This window comes from Ascaphus truei, chromosome 6 (assembly GCF_040206685.1).
Source record: "Ascaphus truei isolate aAscTru1 chromosome 6, aAscTru1.hap1, whole genome shotgun sequence".
Taxonomy (NCBI): domain Eukaryota; kingdom Metazoa; phylum Chordata; class Amphibia; order Anura; family Ascaphidae; genus Ascaphus; species Ascaphus truei.
The window spans coordinates 19,862,294-19,883,807 of NC_134488.1; the positions used below are offsets into that span (position 1 = coordinate 19,862,294).

General features: G+C 47.0%; 1 protein-coding gene across 7 annotated transcripts in view; it reads left to right on the plus strand.

Moving 5' to 3' along the window:
- CASZ1 (castor zinc finger 1) overlaps nucleotides 1-21,514 on the plus strand; it is a 268,349-nt gene that overhangs the window by 112,248 nt on the left and 134,587 nt on the right. The window contains exon 2 of one of the 7 annotated variants that reach the window (XM_075603510.1): nucleotides 18,459-18,609. The exons of the other annotated variants lie outside the window; for them this stretch is intronic. The gene's annotated coding sequence lies outside the window, so the exon portion shown is untranslated. The remainder of the gene's footprint in view (nucleotides 1-18,458; nucleotides 18,610-21,514) is intronic. 7 annotated transcript variants of the gene reach the window in all.

The window sequence follows — 21,514 nt, forward strand, 5'->3', positions numbered from 1 at the left end:
AAATTCCTTCCTGACTCCAAGAATTGGCAATCGTATTAATCCCTGGATCAACATCCTTCCCATGTATACTTATTTGGTATATCCCTGTATACCTTTCCCATCTAAAAAGATGTCCAACCTTTTTTTGTACAAATCTATTGTATCTGCCATCACAGTCTCCATGGGTAATGAATCCCACATTGTAACTGCCCTTATTGCAAAGAACCCTTTCCTTTGTTGCTGGTGAAATGTCCTTTTGTCCAACTTTAAGGGATGACCCCGTGTCCTCTGTACTGCCCGTGGGATGAATATTACCATGCCTAACTAACCCCAGATCAGCCAAGTTAGAAGTTAGGACCTTGCCTGATCTGGGCTTACCTTGTCGTACTGGGCAGGGCCGGTTGGGAATATTGTGGGGCTTGGTACAGGGACATGTGGTGCGGGGCCTCTTACCTTCTCTTCCTCTAGGGTCCCTCATCATGGCGCCATGCGCGTCCCATTGCTATGCCAACGAGACATCACACGACGTCCTGTTGTCATGGCAACGCGACGCCGTCTTCCATTGCAGCGCCATGATGAGGGACCCTGCAGGAAAGAAGTGGCGAAGGAGAAGGTAAGAGAGTTACAGAGGCTCCACACTCTCCCCCCGGCAATAAGTTTAATTGTTGTGGGGAAGACCGCGCGGCCTGTGTAACCGCCATCATGCCGGCCCCGGTACTGGGCAAGCTTATCATATGGTGGCCAAACTATGTAACTAAAACCCAACCGCAATGAAATATTAGAAAGAGTTACTATGTAACAGTTGCAGACGGGAATCCTGTAAATAAAACAAAACGCGCTTACACTTTTTTTGGTTCTTGTCTGTTTTCGTGTATCTTTTCCCACAAATGATAGGGGAGACTTGCAGCGCCGCTGTGCAAACTGCATCTATCACGTATAACCTGTTCCTTATTGGTGGTTCCAGCCCATTCTTGGCCGGTTAGAGCTAAAGGCATTTGGTAAACAGTGGTTGAATTGGAGGGTTTTTTAGGCGTCAAGTTTCACATCATTTTGCGTTCGTGATCGCTTCAGCAGACGCAAAGCGTTCCCCCGGCTGCTGGATAGAGGAGTGAAGGGGTTCCCCTTTTCCTATGATCTGGCCGACCGCTCAGCCGGAGCAGTTGCCAGATCGCTCCTGGAAATTGGGCATTTCCCAGTGACGATTCTGGTATGTCATCAGGGCACCGAAAAGGTTAAATCACCGCAGAACTGAGAGGGGGAACAGGAGAGGCAAGTAAAACAGTTTTTTTTGGAATTGCCTGGCAAGGGGATTGCAATCACTGTCTTATTTTATGGACTTCCCTGTGTCTAACTGCTAAATGTTGTAACACCAAGTTTATTTAATGTTATTTTAACTGCTGTACACTTTGGTAAATCAAAATAATTAAAAATAATAAATTTGGGAGTAAATAAATCCCGCAGTATCCTAAGCCATAAAAGTGTATTCTGATAGGGATGGATTTCAGCTTTGCAGACGGTCTGCACAGCAAAGACTGCTTTAAGCAACTGAGTGTTTTGGACACTAGCCTTGGGGTTTAGGAAAGATGCCCATATCATTGTGGGCTTCCCTGAAGCAGTGCCCTCTGGTTGCCAGCTGGGACTCCAGCTGTGTAGAGATCCTGAGAGTAGCACCATGCCAGCGCCAGCTGTAACTTCAGCTGTGTGCGCTTCCTCTGCATATCGACTGGGACCTCCGCAGTCAGCCTTACCCACCGAACTCCCTGCTCCTCCCAGCTGTGTGCGCTTCCTCTGCATATCGACTGGGACCTCCGCAGCCAGCCTTACCCACCGAAGTCCCTGCTCCTCCCAGCTGTGTGCAGACTTCTTACCTGGGATAAATAGCACACACACATGTCTCTGTATTGTAGCGAGTGCATCGATTTATACATTTATGTAAAAATATACAGAAAGAAAACAAAAAAATCTTGGCGCTGACCTCGTATGCACCACTATATATAGTATGCATCTTCCACTACTCATAGCCACTGTAGCCCCCCCAAAAACTGTCTTATTGAAGCTTGTATTGTTTCAAGCCTCGCTTTTTTATTTAGCTGGTACATTTTTTAAATCTCAATACATTATTTAACAGCACAGAGTTTCATAAAAAGAAAAACCCCCACACAAACTCTCCCCCCCCCCAGCTTAACATACTATCACTTATTTTGTACTGTAAGTGGTCCATAGTCTGTGAATTTAAGGGCAGCTGTCACTTTCTGTGCAGCAGTATGGAAAGGCAAGCATCACTGTAGCCAACTTTAAAAAAAAGTCTGTCGACCTTTAGACCAGGGGTAGCCAACTCCAGTCCGCAAAACCTAGCAACCGGTCATGTTTTCAGGATATCCCTGCTTCAGCACTGGTGGCACAGTCTTTGACTGAGCCACTGATTAAGCCACCTGTGCTGAAGCAGGGATATCCTGGAAACCGGACCTGTTGGTAGAACTTGGGGACGGGAGTTGGCTGGCCCTGCTTGAGGCCGTGATTATACCAAAAGTCGTGTGCGGCAGCATGTGGCGTGCGCACCGCGTGGAACTGCAGGGAGGATGTCTCCTGACGCGATCCTCAGATTTGTTCTTGGCTGGCGACGGGCGCGTCACGTGAGCGGTTCCAGCCAATGAGGGCGAACCGGCCACGCCTCTGCCACGCCTCCCTGTCTCCGCTTTGCAGTTTCCCGGGTATAATCAAGATGCCGCTTGGCGGCAGCGTGAGGGTGGGCATCACCGGATCGCGCTGCCGCTCAGCGGCATCTGGTATAATCGAGCCCTTAGAGTGCCCTGGGAGGTGGCCCTCCGCGTATGTCAGTGAGCTGCGAAAGGAAGAGGAAACCGTCCCCGAGAGTGTCGCTTTGCACATCTTCCAGCACGGTAAAGGTTAAACAGTCCCCATCTACCCGAGGATTCATTTTAATAGAGATTTTTATAGGATCCCTGTGACTGAGCCCCCAGAGCGATCTCTACCAACAACAACAATAATAAACACCCACTCTTTCTTTTACTGACCTCTGAAGTGGCCAGCTACGTGGGATACAAAAAGATGGATGCCACTATTTTTGGGTCGCCATCTATTCTCTACACGGAAAGCCAGCCTGTTTTCCTTTTTTTTTTTTAACGATGGTCTTCATGGTAATTTATTTAAAAGTACGTTAAAAAAAAACCCCACACCTTTTTAAAAGGCTACGCCAGTAAGAAAGGTGTGTTTTAAAGTCCCGGCCCCGCCCTCACTGTCGGTCCTCAACGGGAACGCTCACACTGCGGACCAGCGCCCTGCGCGCTCAGAGCGGTGCAAATCCCTATGTGCGGCGTAGTTTGGGAAATCGCTGCGTGTCTCTTTAAATGTTGCTTATGACAGCGCGATAAAGAATTTGATGGCTTTATCAGAAATGCCAGTGCTTTATTTAGCAGGGTGAGGCACGCGGCACTCACAATCTGCTGATAAATTGCAAAAGAGAGCGAAAAACAGGTTCCAGAGAAGGGGAGATTAGGCGGTGACTAAGCGATGACGTTTACCGGACGATGGATAACACGGGGGAAGAAATATTTTCCATTCTTTAGCTTTTCTTGTTGTATTTTTAAGTGTTGCGGGGAGAGGGAAAAAAGACTAATATCCTGAAGAGCTCCAGAAGTTCTTGTTGTGTCATTTTGGTATTTAAAGGGACGGCGTGTCCTGTACAGTTTGTAACTCCCTGTAATACGACATTCTGGCAGATCGCTTTCCCTTCAGAAGTACAATCGCTGATACTATATGAAAAGAAAAAAAAAGCAACGATATTTTCGTTAACCCCGTCGCTACCAGAAGGCCTTTTAACGCATTTTTCTTTTTTTGGCAGTGCGTTTGCACACCCTTCTGGCAGAGAAGGGGTTACTATCGCCCTTCAGTAACCTTGGGAATGTTCCGTACAGAATCGCGCGTTTTCTGCTGTTGGGTTACTAAGTAATTAGCCACATGGCAAGGGTTTGACTGTCGTTAGCTGCTAGTTTTGATGTGCTGAGCAGGGCATGTCCTGCTGTTCCCCAGGGGACGAGGCCTGTTTCTGTTCCTCCTCTGAATAAAGGACAGGTAAAACAATTGCTCGACAGATACAAGAAGAAGAAGGGGGAAAACCTTCCTCTTTTTTTTCCCATTGAAAAAGCATGACGTTTTTGCTTTACATACGTTCACATTTGTTTCAGGGAACGAAACGCATGCCACGTTGTGCATTTCAATTACGTTAATGGAGCAACCCCAACCCCAGTGTTTTTCAACAGGGGCTCCTAGGAAGCCTTGGGCACCCCGGGCATCCCAAAAGGTTCCCTAAAATGTGCAGGCTATTTGAAATTGGTACCAAATACAGAAGAATGGACAGTGCCTCTGATCTCAGACGCGCTCTTAGAGAGTGTTGGGGTTCCTTACAATGCATCTGATCTCAGACGCGCTATTAGAGAGGGTTGGGGTTCCTTACAATGTATCTGATCTCAGACGCGCTATTAGAGAGGGTTGGGGTTCCTTACAATGTATCTGATCTCAGACGCGCTATTAGAGAGGGTTGGGGTTCCTTACATCTGATCTCAGACGCTCTATTAGAGAGGGTTGGGGTTCCTTACAGTGCCTCTGATCTCAGACGCGCTATTAGAGAGGGTTGGGGTTCCTTACAATGTATCTGATCTCAGACGCGCTATTAGAGAGGGTTGGGGTTCCTTACAATGTATCTGATCTCAGACGCGCTATTAGAGAGGGTTGGGGTTCCTTACAATGCATCTGATCTCAGACACGCTATTAGAGAGGGTTGGGGTTCCTCAGAATGTCATACTATAGTTATAGGGTTCCTTAACCCAAATGTTAAAAAAGAAAAAAAACACTGCTGTAGTATAGTGTGAAGTATTTCACGCACATACTTTTGCATGAATTTGTGTTTTAACACTTTTCCTCTCAGGATCAATCGCCCAGAACTTCCCTGCTGTCCCAGGCATATGGGCTGGGATCCCAGGACAAGTCAGGGAGGGGCTGTAGCTGCCGGCGGCAGAACAGGTTCCATAAGATGACTGACGGAATGCTCATCTTCCTGCTGCTTAAACAAGGGAGGAAGCAGGGAAACCGTATATTCACTACTTCATAGAGACCTTAGAAAAGACCGTTTGAGAGAGTGGTTCAAGGGTGCAATCTCACAATAGAACAGGCAAGCCCGTGTCACACTTAATAAAGGATGGGATTTAAAGATGGCTGAGTTGGGATAACTCACGGAGTCTTACCTGGGACATAATCAGCCAGGCCTGGTTTTGCAGCTCTTTTTGCATACAGAGCTCAGTTCGCTGACTCGTAGAGGAACAGTATTGGGATGGAAAGCATGAACCATTGAATGTCTTAAAGCGACAATCCCCCTCCCAGAACCCTATATGAGTGTAACATATTTTATTTATATAGCGCCACAGTTTACACAGTGCTTTAGAAACTGACCTTACAGGGGGAAAAAATAGAAATAATGGGGGTTTGTGGGACATATAATGTTAGTATATTGTCCCCTAAGCATGTCCTGCTCATTTTTTGTCTAGTGTTAAAAAAAAAAAAACATGGCTTCTGGGGTAACCATGGTCACTTTTAGACTGCACTGGGCTTTGGGGAGAGCTCCATTTTATCCTCCCGTACACTTAATATTTCAAACACATATCTTTTGAACGAAGCATCAGATTTTAGACGTAAAAACAGCATTGGAAATGGAGATATCTTATAGAGCTGCTGCTTTAGATCACAAATCTGCCACGTCAAGCAGCTCTGAACTGCAATATGTCTTTCACAATACATTGTACGACTGCAGCACAATATGTCGCCGGGATAAGCTGGCAAGCGGCAATATTCTTCCCAAGTTAAATCAGTCTATAAAGTCGGAGACTTGTCACTTTTCCCTCAGCGATTCTGGCGCTCGCAGTTTAACCCTTTCCGCGTCCATACTCCGCGTGGTGCGAGCAAAAGGCCGTACCTCTATGAGGCAGGCCATTTTCAAGCAGACAGAAAAGTTTTGTTCGTGTCGCGTGATGGCCGGTACACGTGAGTAACCGCTCACGTGATGTCACGGCCACGCCTCCGCCAGGCTTCTCCGTCGCTGTGGATCACAGGCCACAGATCGCTCGGCCGACAGGCGAGCGTGACGCCATGCGCTCCGTGTGGCGTGGGCCTACTATCCGGACCCTAATGCTGCCCCATTTACGAGCAATTTCCTCGCTGCGTGCACGTTTCTGCCCCACTGGTATGCACACACACATACTCACACCATCCGATGTAAACTAGTTCTCCTGATTCACCGGAGCAGACGAGGAGTATCAGATGGATCCGCATAAAGGAACTGGTCAAGAGCGAACAGCAGGTGGTGGCTGGGTAGAGATGATACTTTTATTGTCTAACTTATATACACGCTTGTAGGATCACTCAAGTTACTCCTTCAGTCATCTCTCCGACACAAACGCCCATCGCACGCACACGCGCATAAATATTTCACGCCGATGTTGAGCGTTTCTGATCACGCGGACACCATTTTCAGTGCAAAGATCGGAGCTGGAAAAATAAATCACACCCGCAGAAGCGACCAATATGATCTAAACCAGGAGTGGTCAACGCCAGTCCTCAATGGCATCCAACAGGTCAGATTTTCAGAATATCCCTGCTTCAGCACAGGTGGCTGAGTCGAAGACTGACCCGGGGGTGCTTGCTGTCCATCCTGGCAGGGCGCAGCGAGTGTGACACGACGGTGTCTGGTTATAACGTCCTTGTAGGTCAATGGTGGCCAACTCCAGTTCTCAAGGGCCAGTAACAGGTCGGCTATTAGGGATATCCCTGCTTCAGCACAGAGCCTCTGATTGAGCCACCTGTGCTGAAGCAAGGGTATCCTGAAAACCGGACCTGTTGGCGGCTCTTGAGGACTGGAGTTGGCCGCCCCTGATATAAACGGTTTAAGCACGTGATACGATTGTCCACTTCAAAATATCACAGGCTGCAAAAACAATCCTGTTTGCAGTCCACAGGTGTATTTACAATGTTATGCACATACGTCTCTAAGCGCTGAAACGCACACTTCTTTACACATTCACTAGCATTTTGATACACACTCATACTCACTCTTTAGTTAACTTTATGCGCCCACACACAAACATGTCTGCATTTCACACTTGGTGCCCAGCGAATACAAATATATCACTTGTGAGCAAGTTCATGTCCCACACAGGTCTGCAACCCTGCTATTCACCATTACCTCTTAGCATACAATGCTTCCACTGCAGCCAGGGATTCTGGGTAATGACGTGCAAATGAGCTCTCAGTGTGTCACTCTGCTTCTTGTGTATTTTAACATGCACCGTAAATGTACACATTTTTTATTATGCAATCCTCATTTATACACTACAAATTATACAGACTTTTAGACAAACATAGTATGTACACATGCACACTCATTTGTACGGTCTAGGTGGACACACACTTATCTGTCATAACACAAGCACTCACTTACACACTCGTATTGATTTGCACACAGTCACTGGAACAAGCTCTTTCACACTCTCATAGACTTTCATGCAGACACTCGATTTTATAAATGCACGTTCACAATCATTTACACACTCCGACGCTACTATTTTCAACAATTTACTGCGCAAAAGCACTTCAGTAGACACTCACACACACACACACACGCACATTTACACACACCTCTAATCATTTGCATGAGCTATTGATCACAAACTGTAATCTGAAGACACACTCTCTCACGCACACTCAATCACACTTTCAAACCCACACTGGAGTGTTCATTCTCACGCTTGCAGTCACTCATACACATGTATATACTAATCCGAACCTGCAGCTGGCACAACCAGATTAGATTGTAAGCTCTTCGGGGCAGGGACTCCTTTTCCTAAATGTTACTTTTATGTCTGAAGTGCTTCTTCCCATTATGTGTTATTTGTTATTTATATGATTATCACGTGTGTTACTGCTGTGAAGCACGTGGTACATTAACGGCGCTATATAAATAAAGATATACATACAACTTTACACATTATCCCACCACCTGCTTCTCTTCCCTGCCCCGTTCCCTTTTCTCTTCCTCATCTGTCCCTTGTTCTTTCCCATCTCTGTCTGCCTCCCTCCAACCCCCCCCCCCTCCCCCTCCAGTCCTAGACACACACAGAGTTGTTTTTCTTCACTTGTCGGTTCCCCACGTGCATGTTTGATGTGGTTTCCTAAGGAAGTTGAGTTAATCTGTGACCCTTTCTCCATGTTATTATAAGGCCCGCTGCTTTCTACACAAGTGCAATATCGCAAGAAGAGCTTGCTGGTGAGAATACGATCCATTAAATCACTAGGCCACAGATTTCTAGTGAAACGTTGGTTTATTTTTCATAGATTTCTGTGTGAATCTAAATTGACAACATATTAAAAAATAATTAATAAGGAGAGGCATATTTATTTGTATAGAAATATATTTATTAATATAATATATATTATATTTCATATTTTAGAGGTACTAAACTCTCACATACCAATCAATCCCTCTTCTGGGGAAGTGTCCCAAATCAAGCTGTTAGGTCAAATAAAATATGAATGTGGGTACAGCTTGTATGTCTGAGATTTTTTGTCAGTGTGGAATGGATATGTAATGAATGAGAAGTGAAAGGGCAGAGACAGGAAGGCATGTCTTCTGGTCAGCTCTCTACACACGTCTAGCACATTGCAGGCCTATCCTACCTCTCCTAACACAGCACATTGCAGGCCTATCCTACCTCTCCTAACACAGCACATTGCAGGCTTATCCTACCTCTCCTAACACAGCACATTGCAGGCCTATCCTACCTCTCCTAACACAGCACATTGCAGGCCTATCTCGTCTAACACAGCACATTGCAGGCCTATCCTACCTCCTCTAACACAGCACATTGCAGGCTTATCCTACCTCTCCTAACACAGCACATTGCAGGCCTGTCCTACCTCTTCTAACACAGCACATTGCAGGCCTGTCCTACCTCTCCTAACACAGCACATTGCAGCCTATCCTACCTCTCCTAACACAGCACATTGCAGCCTATCCTACCTCTCCTAACACAGCACATTGCAGGCCTTCCTCTCCTAACACAGCACATTGCAGGACTATCCTACCTCTCCTAACACAGCACATTGCTGGCCTATCCTACCTCTCCTAACACAGCACATTGCTGGCCTATCCTACCTCTCCTAACACAGCACATTGCAGGTCTATCCTACCTCTCCTAACACAGCACATTGCAGGCCTTTCCTACCTCTCCTAACACAGCACATTGCATGACTATCCTACCTCTCCTAACACAGCACATTGCAGGCCTATCCTATCTCTCCTAACACAGCACATTGCAGGTCTATCCTACCTCTCCTAACACAGCACATTGCAGGCCTATCCTATCTCCACAGCACATTGCAGGCCTATCCTATCCCTCCTAACACAGCACATTGCAGGCCTATCCTATCTCTCCTAACACAGCACATTGCAGGCCTATCCTACCTCTCCTAACACAGCACATTGCAGGCCTACCTCTTCTAACACAGCACATTGCAGGACTATCCTACCTCTTCTAACACAGCACATTGCAGGACTATCCTACCCCTCCTAACACAGCACATTGCAGGCTTATCCTATCTCTCCTAACACAGCACATTGCAGGCCTATCCTACCTCTCCTAACACAGCACATTGCAGGCCTATCCTACCTCTCCTAACACAGCACATTGCAGGCCTATCCTATCTCTCCTAACACAGCACATTGCAGGCCTACCTCTTCTAACACAGCACATTGCAGGCCTATCCTATCTCTCCTAACACAGCACATTGCAGGCCTGTCCTATCTCTCCTAACACAGCACATTGCAGGCCTATCCTATCTCTCCTAACACAGCACATTGCAGGCCTGTCCTATCTCTCCTAACACAGCACATTGCAGGCCTATCCTATCTCTCCTAACACAGCACATTGCAGGCCTATCCTACCTCTCCTAACACAGCACATTGCAGGCCTATCCTACCTCTCCTAACATAGCACATTGCAGGCCTATCCTACCTCTCCTAACACAACACATTGCAGGTCTGTCCTACCTCTCATAACACAGCACATTGCAGGCCTGTCCTATCTCTCCTAACACAGCACATTGCAGGCCTACCTCTTCTAACACAGCACATTGCAGGACTATCCTACCTCTTCTAACACAGCACATTGCAGGACTATCATACCCCTCCTAACACAGCACCTTGCAGGCCTATCCTACCTCTCCTAACACAGCACATTGCAGGCCTATCCTATCTCTCCTAACACAGCACATTGCAGGCCTATCCTACCTCTCCTAACACAACACATTGCAGGTCTGTCCTACCTCTCATAACACAGCACATTGCAGGCCTGTCCTATCTCTCCTAACACAGCACATTGCAGGCCTACCTCTTCTAACACAGCACATTGCAGGACTATCCTACCTCTTCTAACACAGCACATTGCAAGACTATCCTACCCCTCCTAACACAGCACATTGCAGGCTTATCCTATCTCTCCTAACACAGCACATTGCAGGCCTATCCTACCTCTCCTAACACAGCACATTGCAGGCCTATCCTACCTCCTAACACAGCACATTGCAGGCCTATCCTATCTCTCCTAACACAGCACATTGCAGGCCTACCTCTTCTAACACAGCACATTGCAGGCCTATCCTATCTCTCCTAACACAGCACATTGCAGGCCTGTCCTATCTCTCCTAACACAGCACATTGCAGGCCTACCTCTTCTAACACAGCACATTGCAGGTCTATCCTACCTCTCCTAACACAGCACATTGCAGGCCTATCCTACCTCTCCTAACACAGCACATTGCAGGCCTATCCTATCTCTCCTAACACAGCACATTGCAGGCCTATCCTACCTCTCCTAACACAGCACATTGCAGGCCTATCCTACCTCTCCTAACACAGCACATTGCAGGCCTATCCTACCTCTCCTAACACAGCACATTGCAGGCCTGTCCTACCTCTCCTAACACAGCACATTGCAGGCCTGTCCTACCTCTCCTAACACAGCACATTGCAGGCCTGTCCAACCTCTCCTAACACAGCACATTGCAGGCCTGTCCTACCTCTCCTAACACAGCACATTGCAGGCCTGTCCTACCTCTCCTAACACAGCACATTGCAGGCCTACTTCTCCTAACACAATGTTAACCTTGTCTGTAAATGCTACAAATGCCCATTATCATATCCCTAACTGCCCATGAAATGTCCGTAAATTGAATGTATAACCTGTTCATTTAATGTAACCATGTATCGTCATCATAACTCTGTGCCCAGGAAAACGAGAGGTAACTCCCAATGTATTTACTTCCTGGTAACACATTTGTATTTTATAAATGAATAATTACACACATGTTGCAAAGTGGTGGCCACGTCGGGTGCACGGTGCCTGATCCAGTCCGTTGCTGTTCATCGGCGATCAGTAATTACAAGCATCTGAACTTCCCTTGTGTAAAAACCGGTGACCCAACCCTCTGCAGCAAAACGTACGCGTCGCATTACTTTGCACCACTGAAGAGGTCCACTACCACTTCCAAAATAGTTATTAGTAATTAAATCACCAAGCATCCCTAGCATTGTGAGTGCATAACCCCATCTCTACTCGCAGCCGGAGCAAGGCATAGCACAGCAGGATTCACAATCTGTTGCAGCCAGGGTCGGTCACAAACGCATAAAAGCAGTATGGCATAGCGTAAGGTTTTAAACAGGGGTTCCCCGGGCATCCCTAAAGGAATCCCTGCCATTTTCAGGTCATTTGAAAATTGTACCAAATACAGAAGAATTTACAATGCATCTGATCTCAGACGCGCTATTAGAGAGGGTTGGGGTTCCTTACAATACATCTGATCTCAGACGCGCTATTAGAGAGGGTTGGGGTTCCTTACAATGCATCTGATCTCAGACACGCTACTAGAGAGGGTTGGGGTTCCTTACAATGCATCTGATCTCCTGACGCGCTATTAGAGAGGGTTGGGGTACCTTACAATGCATCTGATCTCAGACGCACTATTAGAGGGTGATGGGGTTCCTTACAATGCATCTGATCTCAGACGCGCTATTAGAGAGGGTTGGGGTTCCTTACAATGCATCTGATCTCAGACACGCTATTAGAGAGAGTTGGGGTTCCTCACAATGCATCTGATCTCAGGCGTGCTATTAGAGAGGGTTGGGGTTCCTTACAATGCATCTGATCTCAGACACGCTATTAGAGAGGGTTGGGGTTCCTTACAATGCATCTGATCTCCTGACGCGCTATTAGAGAGGGTTAGGGGTTCCTTACAATGCATCTGATCTCAGACGCGCTATTAGAGAGGGTCGGGGTTCCTTACAATGCATCTGATCTCAGACGCGCTATTAGAGAGGGTCGGGGTTCCTTACAATGCATCTGATCTCAGACGCGCTATTAGAGAGGGTTGGGGTTCCTTACAATGCATCTGATCTCAGACGCGCTATTAGAGAGGGTTGGGGTTCCTTACAATGCATCTGATCTCAGACACGCTATTAGAGAGGGTCGGGGTTCCTTACAATGCATCTGATCTCAGACGCGCTATTAGAGAGGGTTGGGGTTCCTTACAATGCATCTGATCTCGGGCGCGCTATTAGAGAGGGTTGGGGTTCCTTACAATGCATCTGATCTCAGACGCGCTATTAGAGAGGGTTGGGGTTCCTTACAATGCATCTGATCTCAGACACGCTATTAGAGAGGGTTGGGGTTCCTTACAATGCATCTGATCTCAGACGCGCTATTAGAGAGGGTTGGGGTTCCTTACAATGCATCTGATCTCGGACGCGCTATTAGAGGGTTAGGGGTTCCTTACAATGCATCTGATCTCAGACACGCTATTAGAGAGGGTTGGGGTTCCTTACGATGCATCTGATCTCAGGCACGCTCTTAGAGGGGGTTGGGGTTCGGCAGAGTTTCACAATCTAATTATAAGGTTCCTTTAAAAAAAAGTTTAAAAAAATACTGGCATAGTTTAAAGCAAAACGTAAATGTAAGGCTTAAAGTGGCATAACGTGAAAAATCCTATATTTAAAAGAAATACAATTTTTTTAATCCATTCTGTAGTATTAGCTAATACTGTCTGCATTTTTTTAAAACTCCTAATGCTATTTTTATGATATTTTTTTTTAATGTACTGATCATATTTTGGCTGCTCAGCAACCATTTTAAAAGTTATATCAACTTCCTCTTTTGAAACAGACTCTCGCACACCTTTTTGAGCTCTGCCTTTTTGCAACAAAGTATCACAAACAGATCTGGTGCTGCGTTACTCTGAACGTGGTAACAATAATCTGTTATACTTTGTAATATACTGTAATATTACACATCGGCTGCAGCATTTCACAGACTGCAGCACAAAGTTAGAAGGCGGCCATTTCCTTAGGCACACAATCAGGATTTTTACAGAATGATAACAGAAGCAGCAAACGACTGCCAGCTTGGGTAAGAATGTAGAATTATACATTGTCACATGCTTTACACATACAAATAAAAGGAGGAATATAGTATTGCTGCTTTAATACAAAATAATTAATGTATCCTTTTATAACTTTGAGAGATGAATGAGTGAATGTCTTTTAAGCCTATTGCTTAAACATTTAAAGGATCTTCTGTATCTCCTCCTCAAAAATGGATTTAGAGCAAAATCCACATCCCGATGCAGTTCTCCCCCACCCCCCTTAAAAAGTTCTAAACACAAAGGCTTCATTGATTGATAAGTCAACACATGGCTGATATTGTTTTCATCCCTGGGATGGTGTTTACATGACTCACGGATAGACAGTGGCACAATACTTGGAAGAGGTTTCAAGAGCAGGCACCGAATTTTCAGACGGCAGAAGTAGATTCCCCGTTCCTTTCTGAGTCGAGAAACGCAGAGTATTGCCTTAAAATTGTCAGAGGACTGCTTACGGTGTGCGATAGGGCTCTTCAACTGGGCCAAGTGAAGGAGCGGCTCAGTGAGTAACAACCATACTGAGTCTGAAGTAGGGGAACCTGGTTCAATTCCTGGGGTCAGCTTCTTGTGACCGTGGGCAAGTCACTTTATCTCCCTGTGCCTCGGGCACCAAAAACATAGATTGTAAGCTTATCTGGGCAGGGATTGGCTCTGTAATATTCCTATGTGCTGCGTACTGAGCACTATACTGTCATTGTGTAATGCTTTGAGTCCCATTGACAGAAACGTGCTTTTATTATTAATGTATCCCTTATTTAGACTCTCTGGTCCTGCTAATTTAATACTAGTTGTTTAGGCAGCTAAATATAATTCTACATTCTTACCTAAATTGCCAATCGTTTGGTGCTCCTGTTAGAAATCCGTAAAAATCCGGATTGTGTGGCTAACGAAATGGCTGCTTTTCATTTCCAATCAATTCTTCAGTCAGTGAAGCTCAGCAGCTACAATGTATCTGGATACTACTAAGGTAACATTGACTATTGTTACAGTTGAGAGCTCAAACGGCTGGGAATATTGGTAACAAATGATCACAAACCGGAAAGCGTTGCAAAGATCTTGCACTGCTGGGGAGGTGAGTTCAACCCTGCTGTAGAAATCACAGGATGTTTTAAAACTAATTAAAAATGGCGTTACGAGTTGAATGTAAAAATAAGTCACTATAATCTAATGCTACAGTATTGATTTTATTTAAAAAAAAAAAAAAAAAACCTTAAAGTTTCATGTTTTGCTGCTGGTAATGTAAATATATAAGGTACAGTTGTTATTAAAACTTGCAGTTTGTAATACTTGTCATTTTTAAGTCCTTAAATGACATTACAATTAGCTGTTGGCCCTTCTGCGCCTACACGTTTTCTGCCCTGGCCCCTCTGCAGAGCTAATGGAAGAGCCCTGCTCTGCGCTGTGCGCAGTACGACAACGCCGAGCCTCCGTCCTAAAGCGTTTCCAGAGTACAAGCCATGTGCTGGGTGCACACACACTGCCTGGGCATTACAGCGCTAATCCTGGGACCGCTGTCACAGAACAGGCTCCTGTAGCCAAAATCCTAGTAATCGTGCAGAAAATTGCACCTGTCATGCGGGATACCACTGTGTGCCGATCATCGCAGCTGTGCAGATGTCAGAAGGAGGGGCCCTAATTACTGAGATGGGGCAGGTTAGCCTGCCCCCGTATCAGGCTAATAGGAGTGAGCCGGGATTAGGATTAGTGTCACCGCGCAGAGACAGCGGGTAGTGGCTGATAATCTAATACTCTCTGGTCTATCGTTTCCAACATTGACGCTTGGAAAGGTATCCGGAAGGGGCAAGTGTCCCGGAGCTTAAATATATTTGATGCCCCCGTAAGGTTAAATGAAGTGAAAGTTATTTTAATTCCCGGTGTTATTCATCTGGCCTGTACTGAAGAGTTGGTAACAATGTAACCCTTATTGGTTCAATCGCATATTCATTTTTTTTTTAATTGAATTTTATTTTACACAGGATTGGAAGCTGGGGGGTCTCCGGAGTTAAACCCCCTTAATTTCAGCTCCGGGGACCCCCCTGCTTCCCGAGATACAGACCTCCGAAGCGGGTGCCGGTATCTCTGCAAAGATTATCGCTCCCGTGTCTCGCGAGCCAATAGGAAGCGCAGCTGGTGACGTCACAGCTTCCTATTGGTCCGCAGGGGCGCGGGAGCTTTGAAACGGCACCATTCCGTGAACCCTGCTAGCCGAGCGTTGCGGCTACCAGCCCCGTCCTACGGAGGTGAGTATCTCCGGAAGCAGGGGGTCCCCTGAGCTGGAATGAACGGGGTTTATCTCCGGAGACCCCCTGCTTTCAATCCTACGTTAGAAAATAAAATACAAAGTAGCCCAAAAAAAATGTGCGTTCGGATTGCCGTTTTTAAAGTTTGTAGTTGATCTTGCACAATACTGCACTCCGGAGAGGCACTGTGAGGCCGTGGAGAGATGGTACCACGGGTGCCGCTCAGAGACGGGCAGCGGGAGTAAGTGGAAGTGACAGGGTCAGGCATGGGCCCTCCCTGAAGCCTTATATAAAAAAAGCCTACCCCTAGTTTCTTACAGTTTGGGGATGTGGGAGACAAAGGAGCTTAGCCCGATCAGAAGAGATTGGATGTGACGTCCTGGGAACATATTCTCTCGCAGGGAGGAAATCCCAACCCCTGCTGGGGAAATGAGTTAAAATACCATTAGAGCGCGAGCAGCCACCAGTGAGAGCTGCAGGGAGGGAGGCCCGAGAGAGCAGGACGTCTTGTGGCTGGGGGTAGTGAGAGAGCTGAGCAGCCACCAGTGCAAGCTGCTGTGAGGGAGGCCCGAGAGAGCAGGACGTCTCGTGGCTGGGGATAGTGAGAGCGCTGAGCAGCCACCAGTGCGAGCTGCAGTGAGGGAGGCCCGAGAGAGCAGGACGTCTTGTGGCTGGGGGTAGTGAGAGAGCTGAGCAGCCACCAGTGCAAGCTGCTGTGAGGGAGGCCCGAGAGAGCAGGACGTCTCGTGGCTGGGGGTAGTGAGAGCGCTGAGCAGCCACCAGTGCGAGCTGCAGGGAGGGAGGCCCGAGAGAGCAGGACGTCTTGTGGCTGGGGGTAGAGAAAGCGAGCAGCCACCATTGCGAGCTGCAGTGAGGGAGGCCCGAGAGAGCAGGACGTCTTGTGGCTGGGGATAGTGAGAGCGCTGAGCAGCCACCAGTGGGAGCTGCAGTGAGGGGGGCCCAAGAGAGCAGGACGTCTTGTGGCTGGGGATAGTGAGAGCGCTGAGCAGCCACCAGTGCGAGCTGCAGTGAGGGAGGCCCGAGAGAGCAGGACGTCTTGTGGCTGGGGATAGTGAGAGCGCTGAGCAGCCACCAGTGCGAGCTGCAGGGAGGGAGGCCCGAGAGAGCAGGACGTCTTGTGGCTGGGGATAGTGAGAGCGCTGAGCAGCCACCAGTGCGAGCTGCAGTGAGGGGGGTCCGAGAGAGCAGGACGTCTCGTGGCTGGGGATAGTGAGAGCGCTGAGCAGCCACCAGTGCGAGCTGCAGTGAGGGGGGCCCGAGAGAGCAGGACGTCTCGTGGCTGGGGATAGTGAGAGCGCTGAGCAGCCACCAGTGCGAGCTGCAGTGAGGGGGGCCCGAGAGAGCAGGACGTCTCGTGGCTGGGGATAGTGAGAGCGCTGAGCAGCCACCAGTGCGAGCTGCAGTGAGGGAGGCCCGAGAGAGCAGGACGTCTTGTGGCTGGGGATAGTGAGAGCGCTGAGCAGCCACCAGTGCGAGCTGCAGGGAGGGAGGCCCGAGAGAGCAGGACGTCTTGTGGCTGGGGGTAGAGAAAGCGAGCAGCCACCAGTTCGAGCTGCAGGGAGGGAGGCCCGAGAGAGCAGAACGTCTCGTGGCTGGGGATAGTGAGAGCGCGAGCAGCCACCACTGCGAGCTGCAGGGAGGGGGGCCCGAGAGAGCAGGACGTCTCGCGGCTGGGGATAGTGAGAGCGCTGAGCAGCCGACATACAAACAGGTGTCATTGTAGCCATTGGGCTCTTTACCTGTCCCTGATAATTAGGGTCTGTTTACTAAATGAGGGGCGGCCAACTCCTATCCTCAAGGGCCACCAGCAGGTCGGGTTCTAAGGATAGCCCTGCTTCAGCACAGGTGGCGCAGTCAATGATTGAGCCACCTGTGCTGAAGCAGGGCTATCCTTAGAACCTGACCTGCTGGTGGCTCTTCACGACTGGAGTTGGCCGCTCCTGTACTAAATGCTTTGCATTGCCATTGGATGCAGCTAGATGCACGTGAAGAAATGCAGCAAGGTTAAGGGGTGCCCACTCTGTAACAGGGAGCGTGGTAACGGGGCGACGCACGGAGGGAAATAGCACTTTGTCAGTATTGTCCCTAAATTACCCGTGTGTATTCCAGTGAGCACTGTGTGCAGCACAGGAAGCCCGGGACTCTGCAGTGTGCTTATTATGCACAAAACCGTTTATACATAAAGAGTTTAGTGCCCACTCGTCCAAGATTCACGTACAATGCGGAGGGGAGCGGGGGGGAGCAGCCGCTGTTCCTGGACCTCTGATTTTGATCAGTCTGCACCTCGACCTGCTGCTTGAATCCAACTGTGATTGCGTGTTTAGAAGCGCGAGTGCACCGTGTAAATCCAGCTCTCAATGTGTATATTTTCTGCGCTGGACAGATTATGTTTCTTCTATTAAAGGAGCAATTTAAGCATTATCCTACGTGGTGTTTTTTTTTTGTTTTAATAAATCCATTCTGTAGTATTAGATAATATTTACTATTTTTTTTGTTTAATTCAACTTTTAATGCCATTTTTAATGAGTTTTAAAGCATCATCCTTTGATTTCTATAGCAGATTTTAGCCCACCTCCCCAGCAGTGCAAGATCTTTGCAACGCTTTCATGTTTGTGATCATTTGTTGCCAATGTTCCCAGCAGTTTAAGCTGCAAACTGTAACAATAAATAATGTTCCCTTAGTAATTGAAGAATACACTGTAGCTGCTGAGTTACACTGGCTGAAGGATTGATTGAAACGGAAAGGTCGTCATTTAGTGAACCCTGGGAAGCGGGATCTTTGCTGATCGATCACGGGAGAACAAATCGATCGTCAGTTTTATTTTCAATAAAGGTAATCAAAGGCTGCATATATTTAAACACATTTTTATTTTTTAAGCATACAGTAATTTTTTTATTGTAAAATTGGGATACAGAAGGGAAAAAGGGTAAGGAAAGTCATTAAGCATGACAGTACACTGACATTCGTTTTGTACATAGGGAGCTCACCTTACTAAACGTTCATAATCGCAGCGCTGGATTTAAATCGTATAAGTCAGTCCCTCGGGGGATGGGGAGGAGGGGGAACAAATTTTTTTTTTCTTTAAAGTGCCACTTGGTTTGCGTCTTTAAATCACGACAAGGGAACAAGCAGATCTTCAGAGAGCATCTGATCCTGCTGTAGAGATACCGGATAGGGAAATCAGGTACCAGTTAAAAGAGTTTTAAATCCTCAATCAGGGCTCTTCAGCTGTGCTCCACATCCGCCCCCGGAAAGATTTTTGCTGTGGCCCGTGGACTGTCTGCTCCCGCGAATTCTTTTACTGTGCAATATTTCATGCTGAAACTCACTTCGAAGCACGCCAATATAAACACATATACGATACAGATATTGTAGATGCATGCACGATGTCAGTACATATTCTTACGTTGCATTCCACCGCTATTGCGGCCATCCTCCCTGTCATTTCCCGCCCCGATCTGAACCCTTTTGAAAACGACTTGAAGAGCACTAATACATAATAATGCAGCATATTATGAACTTTGCTTTACATGCATTTTGGACAGAGTGCTGCTTTTAAACTTTAAATATATATATATATATATATTTGGGATGAAGCGATTTTAAGGTGGACCCCATGTAACCGGGACTTTTATTGTATGTTTCTTAGCGTGAGTACACCTTTAACCACAAGGCCGTTCTGCTCTTGCTGCTAAGAGCTATTGGCCGTACGATCATGGTTTTACCAGGAGCTCTGTCATGTTATTTCTAAGTATCAGTAACTATCGATTGAAATGACACTCATACAGCTGGAGAAAGCACTCAGACAGCTAAAGGCTTCTGACTAAGACATGCAGGTGACTTAAATGTTAGAGGCTCGTCGCTGATACCCAGAGCTTCTCATTCTCTCTTCCTTCTGAGACAGATCAATTAATTGAGTGATAATAACTATATTGAACTATCCTCTCTGTTTGGCAAGAGCTTGGCAGCATTTAATATAAAGTGCCCCGGTTAATATCCTCGTTAAAGGTGCAAATCCCTCCAAAAAGTTTTTAAGCTAAACAAAGGAAATCAGATCAATCTTATAAATATTCAGCAGTCTGTTTTTTTTTCTCCTTAGAAATCATACAATATGCATTTAATCAATAGAACTAACCAGCGCTTCCGCCGAGAGAAAAGGCATTTTACCTCCTAAAAATAAAAATCCGATATCTGCAGTGTTCTGCAGTAACGTAAAGTCGTTTCTCACAAAGCACCAACAACCTCAAATATGTATTATTGTAAGGATAAAATGTTGTTATTAATTCGGTCCATAAATGTCATGATTTTTCAACATTACTTTTCATTTAATAACAACTTTATTTTATATAGCGCTTTTCTTCTAATGGGACTGGGTGCGTCAGAATGACAGCACAGCGCGCGGTACGCAGCACATAGGAATGTTACAGGCACTATCCCTGCCCAGAGGGGCTTACACTCTATGTTTGGGTGCCTGAGGCACAGGGAGGTAAAGTGCCCAAGGTCACAAGGAGCCGACACCGGGAACTGAATCAGGATTTCTGACTTCAAGGTCAGTGTCACTGTTATCAGTCAGTGTCACTGTTATCAGTCAGTGTCTTTACTCACTAGCTTTTATCCTTCTGGTGCTGTCGTTAATTGTGGTATATTTCTATAGTTATCCATTTAAATATGCCAGGTGATATGCACAAGGCTTACTAAATGTGTTACTAAATGTGAGTTTTCTCTGCAATTCTCTAACGTTTCACTTGTGGCTGCCCAAAGAAAAAGTACAACTTAGAAGCTATTTTTTTTTCTGAGGTCCCTGAAAATAATATTTCCCATTAATATTGTCTCTGGAATAGACAGGTGCCACTGAATGTTACTATCATGGTCATAATGAAAAGTGTATAACCCGGGGGTTCTCAGCTCCAGTCCTCAAGACACCCCAACAGGTCAGGTTTTAAGGATATCCCTGCTTCAGCACAGGTGGCTCAAGTCGTTGACTGAGCCACTGATCGAGCCACCTGTGCTGAAGCAGACTGAGGGCACCTGTGTAGGGACTGATTGAGCCACCAGTGCTGAAACGGGTATATCCTGAAAACCTGACCTGTTTGGGGGGGGGGGGGAGTCTTGAGGACTGGAGTTGAGAACCCCTGGTATAAGCGCTTGAGAGTAACAGCACGGATACTTTAAGAGATGGTAAATGTGTGCAAAGTGCAGAAAAAGGCAGAGAAGTGAGTGATCGGGCTGTGCTTCCCCTGGAAGGCGGGAGGAGACGTGAGCGCGGCAGCCGTCTTCGTGGCATTCCCACGGGGGGAGAGCTGATTTTCTACTGTTAATATTGCATCCGTTGATGAAGAATTCGTTAGGATAATGGAACAAAGCTAAAATATGAATGACTCTCTGTCAAGAAGCATCTTTTGTTTGTAGCTTTGCTGGAAGGGGGGAGAGTCCCTGGTCCAGGCTTACTAAGGTGTGCAGTGCCCGGCAGGGTGCGAGTGTGTTAGGGCCTGGTTTAGTTGCTGGGCAAGGTGAGCTACACATACAGGTGTCGTGCTGGGAGTCTAGTGCAGGGAGTGGCCATCTCCAGTCCTCAAGGGCCACCAACAGGTCAGGTTTTCAGGATATCCCTGCTTCAGCACAGGGGACTCAATCAGTGGCTCAGTCAATGACTGAGCCACTTGATTGACCCACCTGTGCTGAAGCAGGAACTGATTGCGCCAACTGTGCTGAAGCAGGGACATCCTTAAAACCTGAC